Below are 19,747 nucleotides of genomic sequence, written 5' to 3'. Positions count from 1 at the left end.
TCTCTCTCCTGCAACACATTGCAAATTAAAGAAGATCTAGTTCAAAATTTTGCACTGAGAAACTTGGGTGAATTGGCCATAATATGGAAAATGTGTTTCAGTGTAAAGTGGTCCACACAGCTTTACTCAGAGTAGACCCACTGCAGTGAATGAACATGACCAAGTTAAGTCCATTAATTTCTGCCCAGGACATCCATACACACTGCCCAGGCTTGTGCCCCGGGGAGGTCACTTCAGGGATGCTAACACAGCAATTTGGCTTCACCCTGGAGGTGCACTCCATTGTCTCTCAAGACAGACTGATGCCAACAACAACAAACTATGTGTAAAGCTTAACTAAAAATGCATGAATTTTTAGTCATAAGTGGGTTTTTTAAAATGTACTAATAAATTAGATCAAAAATGTTCATCAAAATACTTTTAATTGATTATTCTGTCTGATTAGTCAACCAGAACTCCCAACCCTGTCTGAAAAATCATCCAAACTGATCTTACAATACTTTCACAACAGCGTCTTTGAACTCATTCTGTATTTTACTCCCTATAAACTCTTAAGATGCAACCACACGCCTATTTGCACAGACGTAATCACTGTGTTTAAGGGGGCTTACTTCCAGGAAAACTATGCTTAGGATTTCAGCCTTAATTAGGAATTCTAGACTTAGGAGGCTAATTTTCTTGTACCTTTATGATTAACACAGCTTCCCTTTACTAGAGTAATAAATGTCACACCACGTTCTCATAAAACTAAGCAGGTCAAAATGCACAGCGTAACTAGTAAACACACACTCTTTGTGTTTAATCATGAGGTGGATTCAGCTTGAGAACGCATGAAGTTAAAATGAATACTACAAACAACTCTTTAAACATCTTCTTGGTAGTTCCACTTCACAAATCTTATGGTAGATTTGAAGGAGGAGATGCTTTTCATTTGTAGAGTCAGGCTTTCCAGTCTCCTTTTCCTTAATGTATGTTGGGTTGTGTTTCCAAAAGCATTCAGCCATGTGATCTTCAATGCTGGTTCATTTATATCAGATGAAGTGTGACTGGAAATAAAGCTCTGTCTTCTTTTTTTAAAAAAAGGACAGTCGTCTCTGATCTATATTCCAAAAGGAAAATAGACAGGCGCATTATATTTTAGTCCCTACATTTCATCACGGCCCTTCTTTCTTCTTCTTCTTCTTCCTAAGTGAAGGCTAACATAAGGACAATTGCTAAAGAAGCAATCATAATATCCCTATACTAGTGAAATCCAGACTTACGGCTACTCAGGCCAGATATACATGACAGTTCCATTGTTCTCTATTAGCAGGATATTGTCCTAGCATAAAAACGCATGCAAACTTTGAAAGCTCTGAATATTTAAGGCAGGACACTAGTGGCTCATCCCAGTGGGAACTACCGAAAAGGGGAACCTGATTAAATTTAATGTCATTGTCACTTTTTTCCCATTGCTAAGAATTATATACGTAGCCATAGCTACCACACTGTTCAGACACCATGACCACAATATTCTCCCTCAGAGGTTGGCGTCAAGGGCCGAATTGTTCAGTCAAAGAATGTAAATTCACTATGGGATGTGATTCTTATCAATTAAAAAGATTTGTCAGTATCTGATATATGTTTGTTTTGGGTGTGCATGTGTGTGCGTGCAGAAATCACTGTGCTTAAACCAGGAAAGCAATTTGTTTTCTTTAGCTGAGCAGCTCATTGGAAGTGCCTTTTGCAAAAGGTCCAAGTTGCTCTGTGTAATTAGAAATAATAATAAATCCTTCAAGTCATGCACTTCAACACAACCACCTCACGGGAAGTTTGCTCTTATTTTGGCTGTTAGTCCTGCCTACTGTGAAGCAACACAAAACACACACAATTTTTTTTTAAAAAAAAATTACAGTTCTACAACAACTTATAAAAGATCAAACTAAAATGAAAGTAATAGATTCGGAGGAAACTACACATAAAATATGGAGCAGTAAATAGCTTCTCCATTCCTTCAGTACATAAAAATGTACATAAGCCTATCCTAAACAGAAAAGCAAATGTCCATTCTAAAACATTACTTGGCAAGGAAACATCTACAGAAGAAATTCAATTTCACATATTAGAAATCTTACAAACAGGATATATTGTTGACACATTGCTTTACTCCATAAAAATTTGCTACAGAACAGAGGGATATCCTGGTCCTACGAAGTACACAACAATGGCCATAAAATATCAGCTACATCAGACTTGCTCTGTACTGGAATAGAACAACTATTCTTTAGCTGCATGGATTAATTAGACTAATTTCCATCCGAAACAAGTTGAGCAAGCATGCCTCATTTACCACTCACTGAGATGCATGAATAAAGAAATGTCTCTATCTTCCGAAGATGGCACCATTATAAAAAGGAAAACAAATAACCGGGTTGAGACTAAAAGATCTTTGCTTTTGTCTCCAATAGCTATGATGGGTAACGTTTAATGCTGACTCACACTTTCCATGGAGAGTAAACTCTATTGCAGCAACTCTAGGTTTGTTCACACATACAGAAATACAGGGAATCTCTACATATGTACAAGTGTTTGTGTGAAAGAGTGTACAGGGTGTTGATTTGTACAGCTCAGCTATTATGCACACAGACTGTACACTCATTGAATTATACATGTGAATAACTAAATGAGTGAACAGCTCAACTGTTTGCATACACAGGGACACAGATTGTACACTTGTTGACGGTAACGTGTGAACATTCCTCATGTTGTCACCCATTACATATCCCCCAGCAAAACCCCTTACAATCAAAAGAGAGACTCTGCGTTTGCAAACACGGAGTGGACAAGTTTCAAGGATATGCAGCCAATTTCAGTCGTACCTTGGTTCTCGAACACCTTGGTACACGTACATTTTGGCTCCCAAATGCCAAAAACCCGGAAGTAAGTGTTCTGGTTTTCGAACGTTCTTTGGAAGCCGAACGTCCGACACAGCTTCTGCGGCTTCTGATTGAGTGCAGGAAGCTCTTGCAGCCAATCGGGAACTGCGTCTTGGTTTTCGAACAGTTCCGGGAGTCATACGGACTCCCGGAACAGATTAAGTTTGACAACCAAGGTACGACTATATAGTTTCTAAACAATGTCCATCTGCAGCCTATTCCAGAGAGGTGCAATTCCAAGACTGGTATAACAATCAATCCCTCTTCCTAGGCAAGACTTTACTATTTTGGGTAACATTCCTTTCCCTTACTTGCTATGGACAACAGTTTGAAAACGGGGAACATGAGGGAGGAGTCCCTGCGTAAGAAATCTACCAAACCTCACAAAAACATGTCCAGGGACTATCATGCTAGGTAATTTTATCTTTGCTATAAATTAACTGGAGAAATCAAAGTGTTTTTCTCTCCCATCACCCTTCCTTCCTGGCAATATCCCCCATGAAGAAATGAGAGAGAGGGCTTTTTATTGTTTGTTAGACAAAATAACAATTGGAAATGGAGCAGGCCACCCTAATACAGTGGTACCTCTAGTTATGAACTTAATTTGTTCCGGAGGTCTGTTCTTAACCTGAAACTGTTCTTAACTAGAGGTGTGTTTTTGCTAATGGGGCCTCCGGCACACAATTTCCTTTCCCATCCTGGGGCAAAGTTCTCAACTCGAGGTAACTCTTCCAGGTTAGCCGAGTTTGTAACCTGAAGCATTTGTAACCTGAGGCATTTGTAACTCGAGGTACCACTGTAGTCTAACTCTACCCTCTTAAACCTTGCTTTCACAGCCAAGACATGGAGACTAATGACCTGCATGAAGAACAACTCATGCTTGAATTAAAACATTCAAAATCCCCCTCGCTCCTAATCACCATGATTGGAGTGAACTCAGAAAATAATTAAAAGCTAGGCCTGTCTGTCCGAAAGAAAGATCCCCTCCCCCTCCCTCTCAAGGTCAGAGTGTTTCCCAACTCAGCATGCTTTCACTTCTCAGAAAATAAAAGGGGGGTGGGAGAGAATAAAGCCATCCCTGCCCCACTTTGAGGTGCCTTGTTAATGGTGGGATCTGACTCAGGAAAGTGAGCTCATGTCCCAAATCACCCGAGGTGGAAGGGTAGGTAATAGATAAACAAACAAACAAAATTTCCCTCATTATATGGAGTACACATAAAAGCTACGCACCCTCTTAGTTGTCTGTTTTTTGCCTAGCATTTAGACCTTATTTGAATTTTATTGTTGTATTCTTCATACAAATTGACACTGATTTCTAATCTCTGCCCTGTGATTATACCACTTAGGGGTTTCTTTTTATATATTAAGCAGTAAATGAATACTTTCTATTTTTTTTTTAAAAAAAGAATATTTGTTGCCAATGCGGCTGCCAACCTCATTCCCACTTGATGAGTGTGGTGGCACTCTATAATCAGAGGCTGCCATGCCCAGGGAGATCTTTGAACAGTGAGTTGGCAAGCGTTTCAAGGAAGGGGTTAAGAAGCACCCAGCATGGGTTTTTTCAAGAACAAATCATGCCAAACCAGAAGATGATGGAACAGGTGCTAAGCAGAGAGAGAGAGAGAGAGAGATGTGCCAGGGCTTATACTTGCCTAGAAGCCAAATCTACTGACATAAAAACCTTCCCCTTGAATTCTAGGCTTGTAAAGACTGCTTCTGGTTCCTCAGCCTGGAGGAAAAGACAATCAGAATGGCTTTTTGTATTGTTTTGTTTTAACTTTTTCTGTTTTTACTTCATATCTTCCAAAGCTACACAGTGGCATTCAAAGCAGATCGAGGTCTTAAGTCCTGGCTCAAAGCAAGCTTTAGGAAGGACGGGGCCATAAGCTCTCTTCTGGCATTCACTGGCAGACCTGTGGCAGGGTCTTGTGGGAATGCACAAGGCTAGCTTTGTCCCCTTGAGGACACTGGGCACACTAGCAACCTCCCAAGATCAACCAGAAGTCAGCCAGTCTGTGTTTAATGAGGATTTAATTTCAGGTAAATCCACGTTCATAGATACTGCCTGAGGTAAATATAGGGTCCTACACTTGGGGGAGGCTATGCTCTTCTTTCATGATCTGAGGAAGTATGTTGGAAACCACAGGGGAGAAAGGGCTTTTGTGCTCAGTCCTGCTTGTGGGTTTCCCACAGGCCTCTAGTTGGCCAGTGGATGAGATGGGCTATTGGCCTGATCTAGAAGGCTCTTCTTATATCCTTATGGGGTTCCTAATCTGGCATTTGTGACCAATATGGCACCCTTGTCGCCAGCCAAGGCCATGTGACCCTATTTATTTTCTTTTTAAAAAAAACAACAACCAAGGATTTTGTTGGATTCCTTTTTGAGGGGGTGGGGAGGAGTAGCCTGCTTTCTATCTGTGGTTTTATTTGGGCGGCGGGGTTGTAGGTATTTTCTAGGTGTTGTTGGAGGAGGGGGAGGTTCTGAGCATTTTTCTCCTGTGAAACAGGTATTTCGTGCTGCTCACAATAGTCCTGGCTCATAGGGATCGGTGACTCCTACCCTGCAGACACACACACGACAGAAGGCAAGGAGGAAAGAACATTTGGAAAGCTGGTGGCTACAGAATAGCCCCTTTTAAACAGCGTTTTTATTGTTTTTAATCTTATAAACTGTCTTTGTGTTATTACCAGTGCCAAAAGTGGCACACAACAGTTTAAAAACCAAAATGACCTAATTCTAAATAAAACAGTCTGACAGTAAAGTAAATGTGCAATCGAAACAAAACCTTCAATGACAAACCTGTGAATTCCTCTGCTTCTCTTAAATGGGCACTTTTGAGTCTACTAGGTATTCAAATACGCCATTAAGCTGATTACCCACCCTTTTAAATTCTCCCTCTCTCTGCCCCTGTCTATCAGTGCAATCCTATACATATCTACTCAGAGGTCAGTCCCATAGAGTTGGACGGTGCTTACTCTTGGGTAAGGGGGTATAGGATTGTAGTATCTCTTCCCTTGTCTCAGCTTACATCCTTCTCGCTCACTCCATTCGGCACAAGCTCATCTATAGTTACTTTCCTGAATTTCCTTCTCCCACTCCTGCCTCTGCACCTTCTTTTCAGTATGCAGCACCACACTTTACCCATACCTCTGCTGCCACAGGAACATGGAAAAGTGCTTTGTACAAAGTCAAGCCATTGGTCCACTTAGCTGGGCGTTGTCCACACTGACAGGCAGGGATTCAAACCCAGGACATTCCAGAGATGGAACCTGGAATCATTTACAGCCCTGACACTCAGTCTTATCACCTGAATCTCCCTTGCTGCTTCCCTATCACATCCCTTATTTATCTATCCAAACACAGAATATTCATCCTCTAGTAGCAAGCTGTTTTGTTAAAACCAGCTGTGAGTAGAAGACAAAGTATTGCCCACATGTTGACCACTGCTAAGGCATTGCTTTTCCATCACCAGCGATTCAGTTCAGAATATTTGATTCTGGGTTTAATGGACTTGTGAGAGGGTGACTTTAGAGTCTAGGCAGTCTTACTTGAGTGTAAGTCCTATTTAACCAAGTGGGTCTTGCTGAATCCATAATATCAGGCTGTAAAAATGGCTCAAGTTTTAGTGATTTATGAATTTGGACTCAATCCTATGCACCACAGAGATGGGGAGTTTGTGTGTGTGCATTTATTTAATCCCACATATGTACTGTGGGATTGTGTGCTGTATGTGTATCTGTTGGGCTTTGGGCAGGATTCCAGCATTGCAGGAAGATGGACCACATGATCCTTGGGGTCCCTTCCAATGCTACAGTTCTATGATTCTGTGATGCATGTATGTGTGTTGTGCATGTCTGCACACAAGAGTGTGGTAGGCATGCTCACTTTAGCCACACCCACTTTTGCATGGGGCCCTTGGAGGGTTGGCCAAGAGGCAATGTGGCCCTTGACCCCAATCCAGCAGCTGTTACTGATGAAAGAAAACTAAGATTAGGACAGAAAATGTACTGTCTATTCTCAGTCTGAAATTCTTGCGGCTTCGTTTAGAGGGAAACAGCAATCCTTTGCATATTCGCCAATGTTAAACAAGTGCAAGTCAAAGCCCTTACTGACCTTCTCTGAACCTAGTGATCAATCAGAAAAGCCTTCTTTTTTACATCGTATGTGTAATATGGATTTTCTGAAGTTATCTGTGCCTGCCTAATTCATAAAAATTAATTCCTTTCCGCCATTATGGTGGCAGAATGCAGGTATAAACAAGGCTGTGAATATGCCTTGATTCTGCAAGAAAAGCACAGAATAGGGAAGTGGATACAGAATCTCTGTCTCCTGGGCATGTCTGCTTTATTTTCTTTCTCTCTTTTCCTTCCTTTCCATGGGACCTGTGACAAAATGTTGCAATACGCAGTGCGCCTGCTCAGTGTTCCAGCCAGCCAGCCAGCCACGCTCCCCTCAGCATGCTCCATTCTATTTCTCCCCCTCAACAGATAGTCAGCATTCCATAGTCATCTTTAGGGTATTTTTCCTTATGATTTTTTTTTTTGGCCTTTTGCAAAACTTGGGGTTCCCCTAAGCATGCAGATACCTCTCTCTTTGGCACTCATGACCTGAATTCACCACTGGAAGGGATAATGCCTGAAAGTGTGAACAACGCCACTAAAATACTAGCAGTCAGTATGGATGATACTAAGTAATACTTTCAGTGGTTGTGGACAGGGCTTCAGAGTCCTTGCTGCTCCTGTGTCTTAGCAATTTCAAAATATTTAATATTTTTACACATCTTCTCAATTTGCATAAACTTAGAAACTATCCAATTTCACAGAAACAGGATTCTTGGGAGCAGAATATTTAAAAAAAACTGGGGGGGGATGCATGCAAGTATTACATCTGAGATGCTCAACAGAAGCAAAACACAATAACTCAGTTTCTTTTCATATTTGCAAAACTTGAAACAATGTGAGAGAAATTGATTGGTTTGACTTACATGTGGCAGAAGCAGTGTATCTTGCAACCAATGATCAAACCATCTTCTCAATCAACCATCCAATAAATATACAAAACATCCAAATTAAGTCCTAAAATCCCTGTGCTTAAAAGAAAAAACCCTGAGTATCAGTCCATAAATTAAGAATCTAATATAGTCAAATGTATATTTTAATTGCAACACATATTCTGTTTTGTTTTGTTTCTAATAAAAATCAAAGGTTTATCATATTTATAAGTGCTTCATTTCCAGGGTGTAGAATTCTACCAGGTTAAAAGAAATGGAGTATGGACACAACCTCAGTGGAAAAGGTTGGTTTCTTTCTGCCAAATAGCTGTGTGGTGTTCCCTGAAGCCCATAGCACTGCTCTTCTGTGCAAAGGAAGCCTGGCATCTAGTGGACATTTAGCTGCTGTGTCACAAACCCAGCACACTTGAACAAAGTACTTAGAAAGTTGCCTGGAACAAAAGGAGACCTGTGGCCAGGCTAGTGTTGTTGTGTGTTTTTTTTTGGGGGGGGGAGGGAATCACTGCAGAAGAACTGCAACATAAAGACTAATAGCCTATTTGATTTAACTATATTTCTTTCTAGAGAGCAACTGATAGAATACAACATGTCGTACGCAGTTTTCAAAAAATTCTCTTTCTTTCTTTCTTTCTTTCTTTCTTTCTTTCTTTCTTTCTTTCTTTCATAAAATTTATACACAACTTGATTGTAGACCCCCCCAAAAAAACCTCAAAGTGGTTTACAAAATGAGTATAACAATAAAACTATCAGTAAACAGTTAAAAACAACTATTTAAAACATGCCCAATTAATTTTAGCGATAAACCAAAACCACAATAAAACACACATCAACATTCTATACCGGGTATAGCCACAAGTGAAAGGTTTAAGCTGCATTTCCATACACACTTTCCAGGAATAAAGTCCCACTGAAACTCAGTGGGACTCACCCCTGTCTGGACATGTATAGGATTGTGCTGTTAGGGCTCGCTCTCACTTCCACATGCCTAGAAAGCATGGGTATGAGTGGTTTTCCTTTTGCCCCGTTCCTCTTCCAGGAAAAACCCACTCTCAAACAGCAATCTGCAGAAAACCTGAATTGCTGTTTGCTCTGATTGAGCACTACAGAGCAATTCCCCCCTGTGGAAAATCAGCAGGAGAAGAAGTAGTGTGGATAAGCTTAGCAAGACTTAAAATACTTTTTTTTGAAAAATCAAAGCTGAAAATTCAAGGGGAGTCTAGTACATGGGTGGGGAGTTGGGGGCCTTTCAGATTTCGTCTATCTCCACCTCCCAACAGCATGACCAATGACATAGGAGTTGTAGTCCAAAAACATTGGGAAGGCCACAAGTTCCTGGCTTAAAAGGAACCCTGCTGCAATATTATTAAACTTCAGGATGAATTTGGAAAATCACCCTTTACCTTGGCATTTGTTGGCTGAAAAATACTCTTCCTAGCAACCCCAAGATCATTGGACGGAAGAAGTTTGTAACTGTAACTGCTTTTCAAATGTTTTTAATTGTAATTGTTTTTAGGGTGTTTTAAATGTTCTGGAAAAATTTTTTTGCTTTGCTTTTAAATTGCAAATTTCTTTGCCATCCTGGGCTCCTTCAGAGGAAGAGCAGGATGTAAATTCAAACAGACAAAGAAACGACATAACACTGTTAATAAACTTGTTCCAAAAACCGGCATTAAGGCTGAATTAGTAGCCAAGGTTCAACAGAAAACACTCAGTTGTCCATTTTTATGCTTGTGGGTTAAAGTGCTTCACCTCAGTGATACATATGATGGGGCCACGGGCGAGACTTTTCTTCCATGGTTATCCTCCTGTTCATTTCTTCATACGTTTCATTTCCAGCACATCACATCCACCGGCATGACCAAACAATAGGTGTTAAAGGATTGCACATCTCTCACTAACTCTTTCTTTTTTGTCCTATCGCTAATATGTGTCCAACCAAACGTTCTGCACTTATCCAAGTGATTACAAGACCATACATGGAATAAGATATTTCTGTTGTGGTCATATATGTGCACTCTGAGAATTAAGATACATGATTGGCATGGTCACATGATGCACGTGCTCCTAATGGATACCACTTCAAAGTGCAGGTGTGAAGGCTTCTACACATGGGTGGGTGGGTAGACTTCCCTGCAAATGCAAAGCTAGAATGTGAAGTTAGGATATCTATCTGCCATTTTGAAATATTTCATAAAGCAGTCACATAAAATACCAGTGGGGTACAGAAAACAAAAAAATAAGTATAAAACACACTCCAGAATTAACTGTTAAAATAACATCATAGCACCAGAAGGGGATCAAAGGAGAAAATTTAAATATTTCAGTTAGAAAAGGGTTAGGTATTTTTTTTAAGAGTAAGCTTACACCTGAACAATTCGACTGGTTTGTGTTGGGTTTTTTTTTGGTTTTTTTTTTTTTTTTGCAAATTAAAGGTGACATTGCTAAATGGGAATAATAATGTATAATTCTAGGATATGAATTTGAATCACAAACCTTTCTCCCCCTAGTGGATATCAAAGAGTACGTTTTTTTAAAATGTGGCTTTTCCTAAACATACACTGTACAGATGTGCATTTTGTAACTAAACACACACAGACATGCCGACCCTGTAAAGCAAAGGTGGAAAACCTATAGCCCTCCAGATATTGTTGGTACCCAACCTCTAACTGGCCCAACCAGCATTGCCAATGGTTGGGGATGATGGGAACTGTAGTCAGGGCATGCCCAGAAACTTGCTGCCTGGAGCAAAGTACAAGATGTTTCCCTCCCCACATTCCACATACAGAAACAGACTGGACTGAAAACTAAAACTTACAACACCAATAAAATGATGGTCTCCTCCACTGCACCCAAACCAGCAGGCTAATTTAGAGTGGGCAGAACATGTAATGGAGCGTGCAGAGCTCTGTTCTCCAACAGATGGGATGGTAAGGGGGTTTAGGAGGAATATCCAAGGTGCTGCTGCTACCCCCTCCCCCCAAAAGAAATCTGGTACCTTAGGCAGTTGCCTCATATTACCTCATGGTAGGGCTGGCCCTGGCCCTGACTGCAGAAGGTTCCCCCATGCCTTGTTTTCAAAATCCAAGTTGAGGTGATACGGATTAAAAAGAAGGGCTATGCAAATAAGGGGCAGGCTTTAGTCTCAATGAATGAAGTCAATGAAATTAATAATCTCTCCTCGACAGTTTTAACTGCACCACTCTCTCCCACCACCACTCCTGCTATAGAAGTGAACAGCTGTCAGCTACTCTAAGTGAGGGAAGTAAATAGTTGTACTTCGGGATCCTGTTACAGTGATGCAAAGCATGGGGACAGAAGGCACGATATTCCAGAAAGTCTCTGCAATAAAAATGCCTTCAATCAAAACACATATTGATGGGCACCTTCCATACTACCTGTTGACTAAGAATTCATCTGGATTTTTGCAGGGATACTAGACAATGTTGGCTCCGAATAATGGTGCCTTAGTCAGAGCAAACCCATTGAAATTAATGTACCTGTTAGTTGTGACTTATTAATGCCAATGGGTTTGCTGCAAATGTGACTAATGTTAGGTACAGCTTATTCTGATTTGTTTGTGGGGTGGATAGATGAAGTTACATCAGAGCAACTGTTACCAGCACTTTCCAATGCATTTCCCTGCCACATTCTTTACTCCCTCCCCTCCCAAAATCCAATGTTTCTGGGAAAGAGAATTTGTTCCCAAGACCTCCCAGTCAATTGTAAATGTAGAACCTGGATTTGCAAGTGCGTGATTGAATCCCCACCTGAAATTAGTGACAGCCTAGAAGTGCCCCTATTTAGCAATACTAGTAATAATATGCACCCTCTTGACTGATGTGAATTGTAGATGATCACAGCATTTATTGCATTTATATCCCACCTTTTGTAACATCACAGAACTCAAGGAAACATACATAGAGCTCCAAGGTGGTCTTCCCTCTAGACACTGACCAGATCAAGATGTGCTCGATTGCAGCAAGCATGTTGCACCATGTACCTACCCGAGTATCTTTGCATAGCTGCTTTTTCGAACCTTAAGCAGGAGAAGATCCTAGTGGATCATGAGCATAAGAAGAGCCTGCTGGATCAGACCAATGGCCCATCTAGTCCAGGATCTTGTTCTCACAGTAGCCAACCAGATGCCTATGGGACACCCACAAGCAGGATTCAAGCATAAGAGCACTCTCAGCTACTGTGGTTTTCAGCAACTGATGCTCAGATACATTACTTGCTCCAACTGTAGAGGCAGAGCATAGCCATCCTGTCTAATAGCCATTGATAGCCTTCTGCTGCATGAATTTGTCTAACTCTTGTGGCCCATGCTTCTCAGTATAATTAGCTGATTAGTTGAAACTCCAGCAGATGTTTTGCCTACTAAAAGTGTGCTGTTAAGGAAGAGACCTGGAGATATTATTGTAAGTATTATTATAAGTCCTCTGGCACTTACCTCCCTGACTTAAGGTGCATTATAAGAAGATAAGCATTTCATCAATCACTTTGGACTAGTTCGGGCTAGTAAACATTCACTTAATAGAACATTAAGAAATAAAAGGGATGTTATTACCACTAGGTGTGGTTCTCTGGGTGGATGAAAAGAGTGTGGCACTGATCTTTGTTGGTAATGCAAACCATGAATGCAACTACTCTGACATTATGGGAAACAGCAAACTCTTACTAATTTTACTGGACTGAGTCCAATATTTAAATATTTATTATTTTTGCTAGAAATCAGTTTAATGCGGTTTCCTTATGTCAATTTCCTGTTCTTGGAAGGTTGAGCATGATAATGCCTAAACTTGTATCAGAGAACTGGTCCTGGCAAGGGCCGGTACATTTCTGTCCGCACAGCATCCCTGGGGAGACTATGAAGAGGACTGCACAGTTGGCTTGGATCTTCACATGGCCATTTGAAACCCACAGATTTCAACTCTCTCAGAAGCACCCTGCAGAGATCAGATATGACAGCCTTTGCCAACCTAGTGCTCTCCAGATGTTTTGGGCTACAACTCCTATCAGCTCCAGCCATCATGCAGGACACCAAGTTGGTAAAAAAAATAAATCAACGAAAAGTTTTTGCAGTTATGAAAATTAAATATGTTGGCTGATGTTTCCAGCAATTTTCAGAGGATAAAAACATAAAAGGAGCCCCACCGGCTTAGACCAAAGGTCTGCCTAGTCCAGCTGTGGCAAGGAATTGCTAATAAAACTGCGATTATATAAATCTATGGTGTGACTGCATTTGGAGTACTGTGTACAGTTCTCCAGTCGCCTCACCTCAACTCCCCTATGAGGGAAGGTTACAAAATTTGGGGCTTTTTTTAGTTTAGAGAAAAGGTAAGAAGTGACATGACAGTGGTTTATAAAATTATGCTTCCCATGGAGCAAATAGATGGAGAAATATTTTTTCTCCCTCTCTTTTAACAATAAAACTTGTGGACCTCAATGAAGCTGAATGTTGGATCCTTCGGGAAGGATAAAAGAAAGTACCGTATTTTTCGCTCCATAAGACGCACCAGACCACAAGACACACCTAGTTTTGGGAGGAGGAAAACAAGAAAAAAAATATTCTGAATCTCAGAAGCCAGAACAGCAAGAGGGATGGCTACGCAGTGAAAGCAGCAATCCCTCTTGCTGTCCTGGCTTCTGTGATAGCTGTGCAGCCTGCATTCGCTCCATAAGACGCACACACATTTCCCCTTACTTTTTAGGAGGGAAAAAGTGAACCTTATAGAGCAACAGATACGGTACCTCTTCATGCACTGCATAGTAAAACTATGGAATCTGCTTCCCCGAAAAATAGTGACAGCCACTGACTTGAATGGCTTTAAAAGATCAGGCAAATTCAGTGGCTATGTTCTACCTCCACTGTCAGTAGTGGTATGCGTCTGAATACCAGTTGTTGGGAATCACAGGTGGGCAGAGTGCTGTTGTGCTCATGTCCTGTTTGCAGGCTTCCCACAGGCTTCTTCTGGTTGGTCACTTTGAGAATAGGATGCTGGACTATATAGACCAGGGCAGTCCAACTTTTCATACCAAGTAAGCCACAAGAGTACTTTGAGACAGAACCCATAGACCGCACACTGCCTTGTTGTGGAGGCGGCAGGGCACAAGGCCAAAATTTGACACCTGTCCAGCCAAAGCTGGCTAAGTGAGGCACTGGGCAGAAGGAGTACCAATTAGGTTTTGGGAAGACAGAAGCAGGGCTCAAGGACCCTGGCAGAGCTCTCACACCTCTTTTCCAAAGCCTAGCACCACACTTACCTGATTTTGGGAAGGCAGCATGACGGCTGAAGGGGAGGGGATCACATTTCACCAAATGGCACCAACAAAGGCCTCAAGGGCCATGTGCAGTCCTCAGGCCACATACTGGACCACCCTGACATAGGCCACTGGCCTGATTCAGCAGGCTCTCCTTATGAGCACTGGGAAGTGTGGCATAATATTTGATGCACTGCTGCATAACCTCCTTGCATAGAAAACCAGGATGAATGCTCAATAAGCAGGTAATCTGGAACAACCACAATCTCTCCCTCTCTCTCTCTCTCTCTCACACACACACACACAGCGCTGTGGGGGGCGTTCTTCAAAGAGTGCTTTACAAGAATGATTTATCAACAAGCTGTACTGGCATTTGTTGGGAAAGGCTGGTGGTGGAATTAAATGGTTTCCCATCACCCCACAGAAGACTGTAGGGAAGGCCCAATTATCATTTGTATGGCTTGTCTGCTGATTTTAATCCTAGAAGCATGAAGAGAGTTAGTTGTCAGCTTGGAAATTTTCAAGAGGAAAGTAAAAAGAGCACTCTTGAAACAAAAGAGAGGAGACAGTATGGGACAGTTTCAACCTGAGGCCCTCTTCTGTCTGTACTCACCAATCGCTCACTTCAAAACACTTATGATTAAGGTATAGTGTGGTTGCCACAGCAACCTCATGTACGGCACATGGAGTTGCTCACCACTTTGCCAACTACAGATGTGTGAGCTAGTTTAAACATCTTTGTGTGTGTGTTTTAATTGGCAATCAAGTACAAGCCCATCTGCCGTTGACAGCCTGTCTTGTTGCTCACAATTTATAACACTAGATGTACCTCCCACCAATTCTATACACGATTTGGAAGCAGGCCCTGACACGTACCTTTCAGATTCCACAGAAGACCCTGTGTTGCGGTTAAGTCTCCTGCAATAACTAGATTCAGAGCAATTTTTTAAAAATTCAAGCAAAGAAGTTACTTTTTTTTTACAGTGCCAACTGGCTATTTGCAGAGAGGAAAACGAGTAACTAAACCATAATTGAAAGAGTATAATCCTGCCATTATCCGAGATTATTTTTTCCTCTATATCAGGGATTCCTAATCTGTGATCCATGGACCTTTAGGGGCTCCATGGATAGGCTTCAGGGGTTTTGTGAACGTGGAACAAAAAAGAAAATATTTTTTTCCAGCTCAATAAATTAATTGTATGCAACAACAACCAAAAAATGTGTATGTGCTTACATGAGGAGAACCAAAGTGTGGTACATATTGTTGCACACCATCCTAATCTTTGAGTGGTGCAAGATTCCAAGAGGCCGGGCACTTGCCCAGGGTCTATGTTTCCCTTTGGACAATGAGGCACAGCAGAGACTCTGGTGTCTTTATGGTATATGATTTATTTACACACATATACAACCTGAGTCTAGGTGGAGAGAGTTTAGAGCATTCACATTCCAAGAAGGTTTCTTGCTTCTCCCATAGTGGCAGTAGGTTTGGATCTTGGGACAGAGAAATCAGCCATTCTGTCTCTTTGTTACAGCCTGTCACAGCTGGTCCACATGATGCTTTTTCTTCCTTGTCACTACTAACCGGCTGAAAAAGTATTTCTCCCCAGCCTACATCACCCCAAAAACCTAAAATCCTATACCCTTTTTGTTTCTGCCCATTAACACACAGTTGGAGGACAGGCTCCACCCCACTTGCTGCCTGGCACTGAATGTCCTGATGGCTCATTTTGATTACTTTCCTGTGGTGGCTGGCACTATCGTTACTAGATTTTTGATGCCAGACCAAGTCCATCTGGCTTGGATTTACAATAGTATTTAAAACTTCTGCTGTAAATGCTTTTATTTTATTTTAAATCTTTCCTTCATTCTTCTTAACTGAAGTTGTTTGCATGAGTCTGTAAACTGTAAGCCACCCTGAGAGCTTTTTTTTAAGCAGAAAGTTATTGGCCATTGCAATCGTTAACCAGAAACTAAGAGCAGCACTTGAATCTGGAACAGGTGGATACACTTCCTACCCTTGCCACAGACTTATCTCGATAGTTGCTACTACCTGGCCTAAGACCCTTGTATGAAAAACAGGAGTAATGGTGAGCTGTTGCTGTTAGGGAGCATCTGATAAAGATTTACATATTAAAAAACCATGGATGCAGTTGTGCACAATTCAGCATTTAACTCCTGTTAATTTCAACAATGCTCATTTTATATAGGATGAGTTCATTTGCACCCTAAAGAAGTGAAAAGTAAGTTACTTCACTGGTTTGGGTGATTTGTTAATGGGACTGAAAAATCTATTTCCAAGATAAAATTTCCAAATAGTTCTGCTGATCCCCCATGCATTTTCTCCTCAGTTTGTTACAATGTCCCTTCTTTATATTTTTAGGACATCTTCTCCAAAAGACAAGTCTTCAGTTCTAACCTGTAGTATTTCAATTTTATACTAGCACCAACAAAAAAATCCAGAAATCATTGGTTTCCCACAAAACAAACCTTTGACTGGTGCACCTGATCCTTCAGTTGGTCCTCTGTTCACTTTCTTTGCCAGGAAGTCATCTCAGATAGTAATATTTATAATCATAATAACAGTGAGCAATTACAACAGTATAAAAGAATTAATCTCTCTACTGCTGGGTTTTTCAAACTTCCACTAAGTGTTGTTTTATTATCTAACAAGTTTTGCCTTGTTCACATTCTATTTATATGTTTTCTTAATATTTAATCTGCACTTTCATTGTGCCTTTACCCTTCTCCACACCAACGCTCTTCCCAGCATCCTGCCATCCTTCATTGGAGGCTTTTAAGCAGAGGTTGGATGGCCATCTGTCATGGATGCTTTAGCTGAGATTCCTGCATTGCAGGGGGTTGGACTAGATGACCCTGGGGTCCCTTCCAACTCTAAAATTCTATTATTCTATGGTCATACTTCAGAGTTTCCTGCTATACTGGGCAAGACAATAGGTATCTACATGAAGCTGCTAGGCCCAATACATTTCGGCAACTGAGGCTAACCACAAAATGGTATCCCCTCCCACACCAGGGAAAAGGGGATGAGTGAAAATCTACATCAGGAACAAGTGGGGAATAAGGATTTACATCGGGAATGAGTGGGGAATAAATATCAACAGCAGGGAGTACATTCCTTGGAGGCCAGTTCTATGGATCCTGCCACCTGAGGCAGTTGACTCACCTTACCTCACGGGTGGGTTGGTCCTGCTGTTGGAAGTTGGGTGTGATTACTATTCTTATAGGAATTCTAAGGTCCTCTATATATATGTGATATATATATAAATGTTCATAAACGTACAACACAAACACATACGTAAGTATATAAACCACGTGTCTGAAATAGTATAGAACAATCCTGAAGCCATTTTGACTCTCCCAAATTGACCTCAAATATTTCTCTGCAAGGAGGAAGAAAATGTGAAACGTTTTCCAATTGTCTTTGGACAGTAGGGGCTTACACCTCCCTGGAAATACAGTCTGGCAAGTATCTGTTAAGCTGAACACACGATCAATATGCATAAGAGATTCAGGAACTAAGTATTTACCATCTCAAAGGAATGGGCAGGCTACCCAGAAAAGGCAATCAGATAAGGTATTTTCAGATATCCTGGCAGACAGGAGAGAAGGAACACACTCAAATTTCTGCTGGGGACCACCTCCTTCTGTGATGTATGTATGATATTTTGGGGGATGGTCTTGAGCTACAGGGGAGGCAATTTCAAATGTCTATATAAGAGCTTGGACACAATTGTTCTGGTTGTTCCTCTCCTCTCTTCCTGCATGGGGTGAGTGGGGGACCCTGTTGCAACAGTTTAATAAAGATCATGCTTACTAGCTGCTTTGCTTCTCAATATTCTCTGTTTGGCCTCTGTTATTTTCTCCTACTGATAGAAAACCTACATAAGGACTCTTTACGGGCTCTTGGATACCCCATAAGGGATAAAGGAGCAGTTTTTTCTTATAACACTATGCTGATGACACTGGATTCTGTTTCTCCATAACATCTGACTCCGGAAAGGCCATGCAGGCCTTTGACAGGTGCCTGGATGAGGTGGTGGGATAGATGAGGGGAAATAAGTTGATCTTGGACCCTGGCAAGACAGAGATACTATGGTTTAGTTGTTCCAATATCTGATAAATTGGCCAATTTATTGCCCTGGGTGGGGTTGTACTCCCGCTTAACGGTCAGGTACACAGTTTTGAGGATGCTTCTGGCCCAAGTAACCTCAGGAGCTAGAAATGCCTTTTACCTGCTGCAGCTGGTGCAACCAACTACAGCTGGAGAGCTTGACCACAGTAATTCAGTCACTAGTGACTTCAAGGTTGGATTACTGCAGTGCACTCTATGTGGAGCCTCCCTTGCACTTCATCTGGAAGCTGCAGTTAATGCAGAATGCTGTGGCACAGTTGTTGACAGGAGTAAGACCCTGTCAGCATATAATACCTCTGCTCACAGATCTATACTGGTTGTCTATTTGCTACCAGGCAATGTTTAATGTGTTACAATTAGTATATTAAACCCTTAACAGCTGGGATCAGTTTACTTGCGGGATTGCCTATGCCCACTTCTACCTGTGGAACTGGCTGTGTTACAGCTGCCATATAATACACAATCTGCAAATGTATTTTAGCATGGCAGCACCTACACTTCTGAACTCCCTGCCTATAAGCACCAGGCAGGCACCTTCACTATATTTATTCATTGCATTTATATATTTATATACTGCCTTTTTCTCCAAAGAATTAAAGCAATATATATGGTCGTCCCGTCCCCCCCTTCATTTAATCCCACAACAGCCCTATGAGTTAGGTTTGGCTGAGAGGCAGTGACTGGCCCATTGAGCTTCATGGCAGAGTGGGGATTCGAACCCTGGTCTCCCACATCCTAGTCCAGCACTAACCACAACGCCACACTAGCTCTGTTTTCAGCACCTGCGTAAAACATTTTTTAGGCAAGCCTACCCAGACATGTAAAAGTTGAAGGTGTTTTGTTTCTTTTTTAGCTAGTGTTGATTTTGATAATCCCTTTTGATGTTTTTAATACTTGCTTTAAATTATTTTTATCAGGAATTTTAATGTTTTATATGGCAAACTGTTCATTTTTTTATAATCCGATTCATTTTTGTTAAATAATTACACACATATACATATGCACACTATCTACATATTACATACATACATAATCTTCTCTCTCAAGAAAGCACCCACAATCTCACATCTCCATGCCATCACATCTATCTATATAAAAATAATCAAGCTCACTTTCCCTTCATTTCTGCTGTCTCCATCTTGAAGATTTAAAGGCAGATTTATGTGGATTTAAGGACTCCTTTAAACTCTTGCCTAGGACTTGGCAACCCAGAAGAAACCTTCGAGTCGAGGATCTCGGGCAGCCAACTGCCGTCTCGCGGGTGCGTAGGCCTCTGAGCGGGCGGAATTCGCCAGCTGAATTTATTGAGTGCTCTTGAGGCAAACCGCGCGCACATGCAAGTGTGCGCGTGCGTGCGTGCGTGCGTGTACACATACGTGCACGCGCGCATACTGTGTGTGTATTTG

The 19,747-nt window shown here is 41.4% G+C and overlaps 1 long non-coding RNA gene across 3 annotated transcripts; it reads right to left on the bottom strand.

Moving 5' to 3' along the window:
• Nucleotides 1–337: 337 nt before the first annotated feature.
• On the bottom strand, nt 338–19,600 carry LOC309350426. 3 transcript variants are annotated; one of them, XR_014160354.1, is made up of 7 exons: nt 19,363–19,600; nt 15,065–15,103; nt 11,204–11,266; nt 9,677–10,057; nt 7,901–8,005; nt 4,568–4,644; nt 338–1,099 (listed from the first exon to the last, which is right to left on the bottom strand). It is a non-coding gene; the product is annotated as an uncharacterized lncRNA (long non-coding RNA). The 3 variants fall into 3 exon arrangements; XR_014160355.1 differs by having other exon boundaries at nt 7,901–8,000; XR_014160356.1 differs by having other exon boundaries at nt 15,065–15,106; nt 19,454–19,600.
• Between the last annotated feature and the right edge of the window lie 147 nt (nt 19,601–19,747).

The sequence above is a fragment of the Podarcis erhardii genome, assembly GCF_964252035.2.
Source record: "Podarcis erhardii genome assembly, chromosome: 9".
Taxonomy (NCBI): domain Eukaryota; kingdom Metazoa; phylum Chordata; class Lepidosauria; order Squamata; family Lacertidae; genus Podarcis; species Podarcis erhardii.
Note: the sequence above shows the minus strand (reverse complement) of the source record. Positions and strands in the feature narration are given on the sequence as shown.